Here is a 12,124-nt window from a genome sequence, read left to right on the forward strand (position 1 = left end):
ATATGTATTAGGATATATTTTGTAAAAATTAGAAGATGCAAGATTTGGTGAAATTGGTTGGGCCGAAATTTTGGGCTTGTTGGGCCTCACCGGCCCATCATGGGATTCAAGCCCATTAGGCCCATAAATTTCACTCTTGGGTCCAAGAAGACTTTTGGAAGTTTGGAGCCCATTAACAAGCCCAAAAAGAACACAACAACTTGGAGAGGATACTTGAAGCATTTGGATGCAAGGTCAAGTGGGAGTCAACATTCCATCCTTGTGTCATGTTTTGTCCCTTAGGTGTGACTTATGACCTACACTTGTTTCGGCTAACAAGTATGGTCAAATTTAGTGGTTTTCGGTTATGACTATATTTTGCATGTGTATGCTTGGTTGTTTGTTTTACTTAATGTAATGTGTGGTTGATAGATATTAGGATATCCAAACCGTCACATAGGAACGACAACAAGCATAAAACGGGTTCTAATATATATTTGGTAATATCGCGTCAATTAGTTTAATTAAATGGGTTTATTAAAACTAAGCGATCACTCACATATAATAAAATTGGTTTTATTATAACTAGAACCTTGAAAATTGGTTTTCAAAATCGCCATATTACTAAATGCATGTTAGGATATGGCATAATGTTTTTCAACTAGAATATTTGAAAATTTAAAAATCCCTTTTTCATATTACCAAGGAAACAAGTCTAACACCATCCTTTTGTATGACACTTAACGTATTAGGGAACTTTTAATGGGATAAAGGTCACCTAACCATTTTGAGCAAACTAATATACTTAGGGTAATATTAACATATTTGTGGGATAAAGGTCACCTAACCACTTGTATGTTAATCTTACATGTTTATACAAGTAGGACGACTTGAATTGGAAACCATGTGATAAAGGTCACCTAAGCATGGGATCCAATGGTGTTGATGGGATAAACATGCCAACACGAAATAAGGATTTCGAATGGTCCCATACCTCTAGAAGTTGCAAAGGGTTGCAATTGTCAAGGTTGACTACCTTGTTAAATCAAATAACGGGATAAAGGTCACCTAACCGAAATTTGATTTATCGTTGGATTCTAGAATTTAATTATTATTTTAAAATCTGGAATAAAAGGGTATTAATAATTAAATTGTTTATAATACTAAAATAAAACTTTGTTAAATTTTGTAGATGGCCGCTAACAATGCAAACACCTCTACCCATAACACCCGTAACCTATCCTTAAGAACCATCCTTGAAAAGGATCGTCTAAACCATAATAACTTTATGGATTGGTATCGCAACTTGAGAATAGTTCTCAAGCAAGAAGAGATATCATATGTCTTAGACGATCCCATTCCCGACGAGCCTGACGTGGAAAATGAGGAGGCTTATAACGATTGGGTCAAGTACACCAAAGATTCGGTGCAAGCCTCTTGCCTCATGTTAGGGACTATGATTCCCGAAATCCAAAAGGATTTCGAGCATCATGGGGCATACGACATGATAACTCAATTGAAGGAAATGTTCCTTCAACAAGCTAGAGCGGAACGTTTCGAAACGGTTCGAGCGTTTCATGCATGTCGTATGGAGGAAACCCAAACCGTCTCATCTTATGTCCTAAAGATGAAAAGCTACATCGAAAAGCTTCATAGGTTGAATTGTCCCGTGTCTAATGAGTTGGCTACGGATTTGATCCTCAACTCTTTGACCAAAAGGTTTGAAACCTTTGTCATGAATTATAACATGAATGGGTGGGACAAAAGCATTGGTGAGCTTCACGCAATGCTAAGAACGGCCGAAGCGGGAATGGGTAAAAAGGCTTTACCCGTTCTAACAATCGATGAAGGAAAAAGGGGACATAACTCCAACCCCAAAGCAAGTGTTGCTAAGGGCAAGGGCCACGTCCGAGGAAAGGGAAAGAGGAAAGCCATCACGCCCACCAAACCGAAGGAAAAGAAGCAAAAGGTTGCGGCGCAAGATCCATGCTTTGAGTGTGGAGAGATAGGTCATTGGAAAAGGAATTGTCCGACCTATCTCAAAGCGTTAAAAGATAAGAGGGATGCGGGGCATACCTCAGGTATTATCTTTACTATACATATTGAACTAAATGTTATTTCTTCAAATACATGGGTACTTGATACCGGATGTGGAACTCACATTTGCAATTTGTTGCAGGGGTTCAAAAGAAGTAAACAACTCAACAAAGGGGACATTAGTCTCTTTATGGGCAATGGAGCAAGAGTTGAAGTCCAAGCCCAAGGAGACTACATGTTAAAGCTTCCAAGTGGTTTGGAAGTAATTTTGAAGAATGTTTTGTATGCTCCTAAGTTAAGGAGAAACATTATTTCCGTGTCCCTTTTAAAACAATGTGGCTTTGATCTTAAATTTATAGATTATGATATTCATGTTTTGATGAATGGCATATTTTATTTTAAAGCTATACCCATGAATGGTATATATGAAATAGATCAAATTGGTACGTCACATAGTAGTTCAATGTACAATATCAACACCAAGAAACTCAAGAAGGACTTGGGTGATTCCTATCTTTGGCATTGTCGCCTTGGACATATAAGCAAGAATCGCATGCAAACTCTTCGCAAGAGTGGTATTCTAGAAACAAATGAGTATGATTCATTTGATGTATGTGAATCTTGTTTACAAGGCAAAATGACAAAGCAACCCTTTAATAAAACTTTTGAAAGGTCAAAAGAATTATTGGGTATCATACATTCGGATGTATGTGGTCCTTTTAGACCAATGACTGGGAATGGTGAAAGATACTTCATTACCTTTATTGACGATTATAGTCGATATGGTTATGTGTACTTATTGAAACACAAAGATGAAGCTTTTGAAATGTTCAAAGACTTCAAAATTGAAGTAGAAAGACAACTCAAGACCACAATCAAAGTACTTCGTAGTGATAGAGGAGGTGAATACCTAAGTGGTGTTTTTCAAGATCATCTTAAGAGTTGTGGAATTATTTCACAACTTACTCCACCTGGAACACCACAACATAATGGTGTGTCTGAAAGGAGAAATCGTACCCTATTAGATATGGTTCGATCGATGATGGCTAGAAGCACTTTACCTCTATCATTTTGGGGCTATGCTTTACTTTCCGCTGTTCGCATATTGAATATGGCTCCAACCAAGAAAGTGGAGAAGACACCTTTTGAAATATGGCATGGAAGGGTTCCATCGCTATCATTCTTAAGAGTTTGGGGTTGTGAAGCTTATGTAAAGCAATACACCCCAAACAAATTAGAAGTCCGATCCACTAAGTGTATCTTTATAGGTTATCCTAAAGATGGTTTAGGATATTACTTTTACGACCCTAGTGAGCAAAAGGTTATTATTGCTCGAAATGGTAAGTTCTTGGAAACTAAGTTCCTTAAGGAAGGAACTAATAGTAGAACAGTGGAACTTGATGAGGATCAAGAACCACAAGATGATACACAATTGGTTGATACTAGCACTCAACAAGAGGTTGTTGAAAGTGATCAAGTGGTTGATCAAAACACACAAAACGTTCGCAGATCTGGTAGAGTTTGCAATCCACCTGAAAGATATGGATTTTTTGTAGAAGGTTGCTACGTGGTAGATTCGGATGAACCAACCACATACCGTGATGCAATGTCCAAGAATGATTGTGACAAATGGCTTGAAGCCATGAACGTTGAGATGCAATCCATGTATGACAACCAAGTTTGGGAATTGGTTGAACCACCACTCAACTCCAAAGCTGTTGGAAGTAAGTGGGTTTTCAAAAGAAAAACTGATATGCATGGAAACTTGGATACTTATAAAGCAAGACTTGTAGCTAAGGGTTTCACTCAAACTCAAGGGGTTGATTATGATGAAACTTTTTCGCCTGTAGCAATGCTAAAGTCTATTAGGATATTATTTGCCATAGCTGCACATTATGATTATGAAATTTGGCAAATGGATGTCAAGACCGCTTTCCTAAATGGATATCTTGAGGAAGATGTCTATATGGTTCAGCCTGAAGGTTTTGTCGATCCGAAACATCCTAATAAAGTATGCAAGTTAAAGAAATCAATCTATGGATTGAAACAAGCATCTAGAACTTGGAATCATCGTTTTGATGAAGAAATCAAAAATTTTGGATTCATCAAGAACGCTGATGAGGCTTGTGTGTATAAGAAAGCTAGTGGGAGTATAATAACCTTCTTAGTATTGTATGTCGATGACATTCTACTATTTGGAAATGACGTTCCAACCATGGAAAGCGTTAAGGCTTGGCTTGGAAGTAGATTTTCCATCAAGGATCTTGGTGAAGCTGCCTATATTTTGGGAATAAAGATCTATAGGGATAGGTCAAGGCGCTTGATAGGTTTGAACCAAAGTACATACATTGATAAAATCTTGAAAAGGTTCAAGATGGAAAACTCCAAGAAAGGTTTGGTACCTATTCAAAGAGGGACTATATTGAGTTCAGCTCAATGTCCAAGCTCAAAGGGTGAGCAAGAGATAATGAAACAAATCCCATATGCTTCTGCTATAGGATCCATCATGTATGCGATGATATGTACTAGACCGGATGTGTCATGCGCTTTGAGCATGACAAGCAGATACCAACAGAATCCAGGAAACAGTCATTGGATGGCTGTTAAGAACATATTGAAATACCTTAGGAGAACTAAGGATATGTTTCTGATATATGGATCTGGTGAGGAGGAACTCGCTATAAAAGGTTACACGGATGAGAGCTTTCAAACTGATCGAGATGATTCTCGATCACAATCTGGGTATGTGTTCACTCTTAATGGAGGAGCTGTCTCTTGGAAGAGCTCAAAACAGGAAGTGGTAGCATTATCCACTACAGAATCAGAATACATCGCCGCTTCATTGGCAGCTCAGGAAGCTGCATGGTTGAAGAAATTCATTACTGATCTAGGGGTGGTCTCTACCATTCAAGACCCCCTAGAAATCTTTTGTGACAACGAGGGTGCGATTGCTCAAATCAAGGAACCTCGTTCGCACCAAAAGACAAGGCACATAGAGCGGAGATTCAACTACATAAGGGATGAAGTTGAAAAAGGAAAGACATGTATTCGCAAAGTTGGAACTGATCAAAATCTTGCGGATCCATTCACGAAGCTCCTAGAAAGACCGAAACATGAGCGTCATGCGAGTGGCTTAGGACTTCGATATTCTAGTAATTGGATTTGATCTATTTTGTATTTACGTTTAAAAGACTTTTGTAATTTAACTCTTTTATATGATTATGGAATCTTGAGTTAAATTCTAATTTTGCATGTTTAATCCATGAATAAGTTATCTTATTCTAAAAGTCCGTAGTCGATCACATTTGTGGGAACAAATATGAAGCAAGACTATTATGAACTAGAATTGGTGGATATTCATAAGGAATGAATATGGAGCATAGGTTTGCTGCCAAGGTTCATAGATATTTGTGGGATACAAATATTGGACTGACCCGCTCTCAATATTACTACATGGAGTCGATGGACCTGATCATTAGTAATTTTGAGTAAAGGAGAATTTCATATTATCCTTAGACCTGAGATGTATACTGGGTCTTGATTTTCACCAAGTATTACACTTTGACTCTCCCCTTCGCTATTCGTAAAAGATGGTACATAAGGATGAGCTCGGGTGGAGTATAAAGTGATAGTGAGAGGCGTATACAGTCAAGATGGAATTTGTTCCTCTTATGTGTTGAGAGTTTAGATGTCTAAGGCCTGATAAAGTTGAATTGTAAAGAGAATGATCGCCTATGTCTCTTAGATCCAACATGACATCTAGTAACAAAGGGATATAATGATAGATTCACCTAAATCATATCAAGTAAGGGACTTGAAGGGATGATGTTATTGAATGGCACTTCGTCAAACACATTAGGGGTGGTGAACTGTTGTTAGGCGGTATTCACCACTTGCATTAATTTTCTATGTATCTCGTGCAAGTGGGAGATTGTTGGAATTACGTATGCCCGAGACACATAATTATACTAATGTGGCTAACTGTGTTTGATCCAAGTCGGGTCATACCCAATAACAAGCAAGACAACACCAAATGTATTCTTTTAATGATTTGATCATTTAAACGAATACCGAACACTACGTGTTTGGAAATTGGTTTTCTAAACAAACACACTTGAGGATTTAAATAAATTATCTGGATAATTTGTTTATATAAATTAATTATTTAATTAGTTAAATAATTATATAAATGTATGTACATTTTATAAAAATGAGTTTTATAAAATGAATGGAGATGTTTTAAATGGTTAAAACAAAACAAAAAAAAAATAAAAAAAAAAAAAAAAATAACCGTCCACCCCATGTGGGTGGAGAGTTTGGTCCAATCCTAGGCTTTGTCTTCTTGTGATGACCACTTTATCTACCTCCATTCACAACACATGCATTTTGGGTCTTGTCTTTTGAATTTTTCAAGTGTAGAATGAATTCATAAACACTCTCTCTTTCTCTCTAAAACTCACGGCCATTTGGGCAGAAAATTGGGTGTTTTTGTGAGCTTGTATAGTGTTCAAATCCTAGCAATTAATTGGTGTTGTTGCTACAAAGCTTGGGGTATACTAGCTTGAGGGTTCCTACCTTGCAACCTTGCCATTTGGAGTCATCATCTTCTTCATTCACCTACATCTTCTTCTAAAGGTAGAAGAGGTACATTTTACATTATGTTAGCATTTAGTTCTTGTAATATTGATCCTTGTATTTCGGGTTTTAGTTTTACATAATGGTATGTTCATTAAACAAGTTCTAAAACTAAGCTTCCGTTGCGTTTTTCATGCTAAAGTGGTTAACTTGAAACTTTGATAAACTTGTATAAAACCCAACAGGACCCTTGTTGAAGGATAGATAATCCTTGCTGAACGAACGAGGATCCTTGAGTTTGTTGACCCATGGACCCCTGTTGAAGGATAGATGATCCTGGCTGAAAGAACGAGGATCCTTGAGTTTGTTGACCCACAGAACCTGGTTGAAGGATGGATGATCCTTGCTGAAGGATCGAGGATCCTTGAGTATGTTGAGCCATGGATCCTGGAGTAGTGAAATCCAGCACCCTAGGCATCAGGGAGTCTGATCCTCCGTTGGCCTCTTTCTTTTCTTGAGATCTTAAATTTCATATAGGATCCTCTTGTTGGTTTTGTTCTGCTGCTCCATGTATGCCTTAACCTATGAAAACATTGCAGAAACATTATTGTTAGATTTGACCACCGAAGTGGCAGCAGTGGTTTTTGAGCTCTGGAAGACTGGAATTTGTGTCTTGTTTCTAGCCGCGGTGGTTCTTGGTGCTCTCGTAATTGGAGGAGGCATCGGCGGAAAAGTTCTTGATGAGAGAGAAACCGAGGATGGCATGGTTGATGAAGCAGAAGTTGATTGAGACGCCATTGATGGTGATATGGGTATGAAAATTTGAAAATTGATAGGAAATAATCTGGATTATAGCACCAATTGTCCCACGGTGGGCGCCAAATTGTTTTGGATAAAAATCTGCTAAGGATAATGTATTCAAATTCGTTTAGTGAGGATTAGTGCTATGGTGATGAAAACAAGTATGTATCGATTGCAAACACAAACACACGGATTTGTTACGAGGAAAAGCCCTTGATCTGGTTCGGATCACCGACACAAAAACCCCGGGTGATGACAAATCGTCTATCACCACTTTATTAATCAAAAAAGGGTGTTACAATTGTTGGAGATATTGATCAGTATTGCAAAGATAGCTAAGTGAACGAGCTGTGATAGAGAGAATGCTCAGGTGTGTGTGAATACAATGTGTTTTCTAACTGATCATAATCTCAATTATATATAAAAGATAATAACTCAATGGAGTTATTAATAATAAAGACTATTAACTAATAATCCCTAAAAATCCGCCGTTGTCTTCAATATAATCGTAACAGCCACTTTGACCACGTGCTCCATCACTCAGGCTGCGAAATAGGGGGTAGACCAGGTCTCTTAGCTGTTATATCTGTCAAATATAATGTTATACACAGGAAACAATCGTTAGTAAATAATAAGTACTGAGGATCCTTGATCCCGACGGGATCTGACTAAGGATCACTGATCCAAGAACTTATGCCAGGATAACGTATCCACAGTGTCAAAAATCTGTGCACTAACATTAATCATGTAGCCGAAGTCTTCGTGGAATGCACATGATTTGGACTTATCCTTGAACGATGTTGACTTCTCATTCTTCCGAGGCCACCTTGCTTTTTCTCCAAGATCTCTCAAGGCGCATATTAATCCAAGAGTATCAACGAAAAAGTAATACTCGGATATTCTTGGATAATCCTCATCATCGTCATCTTTTTCGACCTCATGGACGTTTTGGTTGTTGAACTTTGAATATGGCTTAGAATTGATGTTCCTGTAGGAGGATCCTTGTTTCTTATCGGGTGACCCCTATTTTGTTGAAGTACCCAACCTTTCTTAGATATTTTTATCATCCTCTAGTCTGATGAATCTGAGCGCCCAATTCCCGACTTCATCTAATGTCCTGCATGGGGTCATAACAAGATCATCATAAAATGCGGATCCCTTTTGTAATCCCATCTTGAATGCATCAAAAGCCGTAGTCATGTCAAGATTTGGGATCTCCAACGTCTCCCTTCCAAACTTGGTGACAAAATCCCTTAAGGATTCATCACGAGGTTGGACAACACGGTATAAATCACTAGTTAATTTTTCAAATTTTCTACTTCAAGAAAATTGGCTATTGAACAAATTAACTAAGCGAAAAACTGAAGTAATAGAGTAAAGAGGAAGACTTAGTAGGCATTTAGAGCGGATCTGAAACCTATGCACAAGCAGGCTTCTTTAAGTCTTTCGGGAATGGGATTGATTTCCATTCTTTCCCTGTATTAAGCCACATGTTCCTCTGGATCGGTTGAGCTATTGTAAAACTTCATGTTGGCATTTTGAAAGCGCTTCGGGATTTCAGCATCACATATCGGTGTAGCAAACCTTGATAGCTTATGTCTTCCTTCCGAAATTTCAGGAATGGGCCGAACCACCCCTACAACACAGGATATCATATCCTTCAGTTTCTGTAGTTCCTTGGCCATGGAATGATTGATACATGTATCCTACGTAGAACCAAGGTTAGTGTCTAAAGATATATGATTATAAAGGTTACCTCTTTGTTGATTAAATGTTGGTATTCCAGAAGAGTATCCAGGATAAGAAGCATCAGCTATGACAGTTGGTCCACCGGAAGAAATGCTCTGCATAGGGATAAAGTCTCCCTCGTGAACTTCAGATGACCTTTGATGTTGAACTCCCGAGGATCCTTGACTCTGCATGAAGGATCCTTGATGAAACAATCCAGAGGATCCTGACTATAGGATGGATGATCCTTGCTGAAAGATCTAGGATCCTCTTGATATCTTCAATTTCGTGTAGGATCCTCTGGTTGGTTTTGTTCTACTACTCCATGTACGCCTTAACCTGTGAAAACATGGCAGAAACATCATTGTTAGAAGTTACCACAGATGTGGCAGTAGGGGAATTTGAGCCTTGGAAGACTGGAGTTTTCATCTTGCACCCAGTGGCGTTGGTTCTCTGTACTCCCGCGGGTGGAGGAGGCATTGGCAATGAAGCCTTTGATGAGAGAGAAAGTGATGAAGGCATGGTAGTTGAAGCAGATGTTAATAGAGAGGCCATTGGTAATGATATAGGTTGAAGAGGTTAAAAATTAATGAGATCTTTTCTGGATTAAAGCACCACTTGCCCCACGGTGGGCGCCAAATTGTTTTGGTCAAAATCGGTTTTAAGGATTATGTAACCAAATAGGTTTTCTGAGGTAGAGTGCTTGTATAACAAAAACGAATATGTAGCTAAAATTGATATGAACACTGATATTTGTTACGAGGAAAATCCCTTGATCGATTAAGGATCGCCGACTTAAAAACCTCGGGTAATGACAATTGTCAATCACTAATATATTAATCAAAAGAGGATATTACAAATGTGGAGCGTATGATCAGCGAATACAATAAAGCTAAGTGTGAGTAGTTTTCACTAGAATAATCTCTGCGAGTATACTGTGAAAGTTGTGTGTGTTTCTTAGACTGATCGTAGCTCATATATACAAAGAAGACGATAACTAATATTCCTACAAATCTGCCACTACTTCCATGATACGTTGCAGGTCTTTGACCACGTTCTATACTCCATGGACTTGCGAACAAATAGGTTGACTTGGTCTCTTAGCCGTTATACCCATTAAATATAACACCATTCAAAAAGATAGAACCGTTAGTGAACAATTAGTACCGAGGATCCTTGATCCTGTGTAACCTGGAACATATCTTAACGATAACTGATCCAAAAGTCACATAAGGATAACATATCCTCAGCACAAAAGTATGTGCCCTAACAATGACTAGCATTATCTAATTCTCACCTTAACAATTTGACCAATAAAACCGAGCATTTGCCATCTATTTCTTGTCACATCCAAGTATCCGAATTTAACGACACGACAACGGATGAAATAATACTATAAAAAATTGCAAATCAATTTGCAACCGAGCCTATTTGGGATTTTTATCCATCTCATTTCATTTTTTATCCAGTCATAACAATCAACAAGCCACACTTCCTTTTGTTATCTAAAGCAAACAATGATGGAAACACCTTATAGAGCGGTTATTCACCGATCTAACAATCCAGCCAAAAGAGTGTTTTATCTCTTTTTCCCACCAGTGGTTTAAGTCGTTCTAAGACCTTGCTCGTCATGTTGTTTTCATCACTATTCACCCAACTAAATGCTTCCAACCCCCACTTAAAAAAGACTTTGCTGGAATAGCTTCTCATTTGTGTTTCCTTACATTTATTGTTGAAATAACTTTTACCCACAACGAATTCTTACTAGATTTATGACGATAAAACCACTTTGAAAGTAAAGCCGTATTCATAGCTTTTAAACTCCTTACCCTAATCAACCACGTTCTTTATCCAATATTATTCTACTCCATGCCATCCAACACATCTGCTCCTTCTCATCTGACCCTCCCCATAAAAATAGACTTCGTTTGCTTTCAAGTTTCTTTAAAACCTTCTTTTATGCTTTATATATGGAGAAACAATAAGTATCCAAACTCCCAAAAACCGAATTAGTAAGCGTTAAACGACCCAAAAAGATAATACTTTTGCCTTCCATTTAGATAATTTTTTATTAAAGTTATTCATAACTATTAACTATTTGCCAATTACGACTTCTACCCATATTTGCTCCAATAGGTAAACCAAGATGTAAAATATGGATTTTGTTTTCCAGATTTTCACCTTAAAAAATATGCACCCGTACATACCGCTGTGTAGTCCACCTTAATTGCATATAAAATATTTTTTTTTCAAATTTATCCTTAACCCGGAAACAATATAAAAATAATCATCTTTCACAGTCCCACTCTTATGAGAATAATTTATTTTTCTTCAATGGTTGCTTTTATATATATATATATATATATATATACACGAGAGAGATATTTTATAAGAACTTTAAGAACTCAATATGAACCACATATTTAATTAAATGAGTATGAAATATGTGGCTAAAAATAAATTTGATTAAAAAATTAATCATGAGAGAAAATTAATATTTTTGATGCTTACACAAGTTTAAATGTTAGTTACATGTGTAATAATCCGATTCGGTGTGTAAAAAGTACTGTAATTTTTTTACTTTACTTACAGTTACGTATTACATATGTGTAAAAACAAATTCAAAAAAAAATTGTTACGTTGAGTTCTTTCGAGTTCTTAAAACTCAAAGTGATTCTCAAAAGAAATCAAACATATATATATATATATATATATATATATATATATATTTGAACTAAAGTAATTATGTTAAAACAAACAGTGTAATAATAATTACTATAGTCAAAAGTTATAGAGTAGTAATAGTTACGCTAGTGTTAACATAATTACTATAATAATTTGTATGCTCTCACGATAAAGGTCATTTATATTTTATCCATACTATATATATATATGTATGTATATATATATATATGTATATATATATATATATAAAGGATCTGATACATTAATCCTTTATCATGCAATAGGTATGCGACACTCTAGAACATCGACTTTCAATAAC

Source organism: Bidens hawaiensis, unplaced genomic scaffold (assembly GCF_021521415.1).
Source record: "Bidens hawaiensis isolate Kalapana, Puna unplaced genomic scaffold, B.hawaiensis_p1.1 tig00019715_1, whole genome shotgun sequence".
Lineage (NCBI taxonomy): Eukaryota > Viridiplantae > Streptophyta > Magnoliopsida > Asterales > Asteraceae > Bidens > Bidens hawaiensis.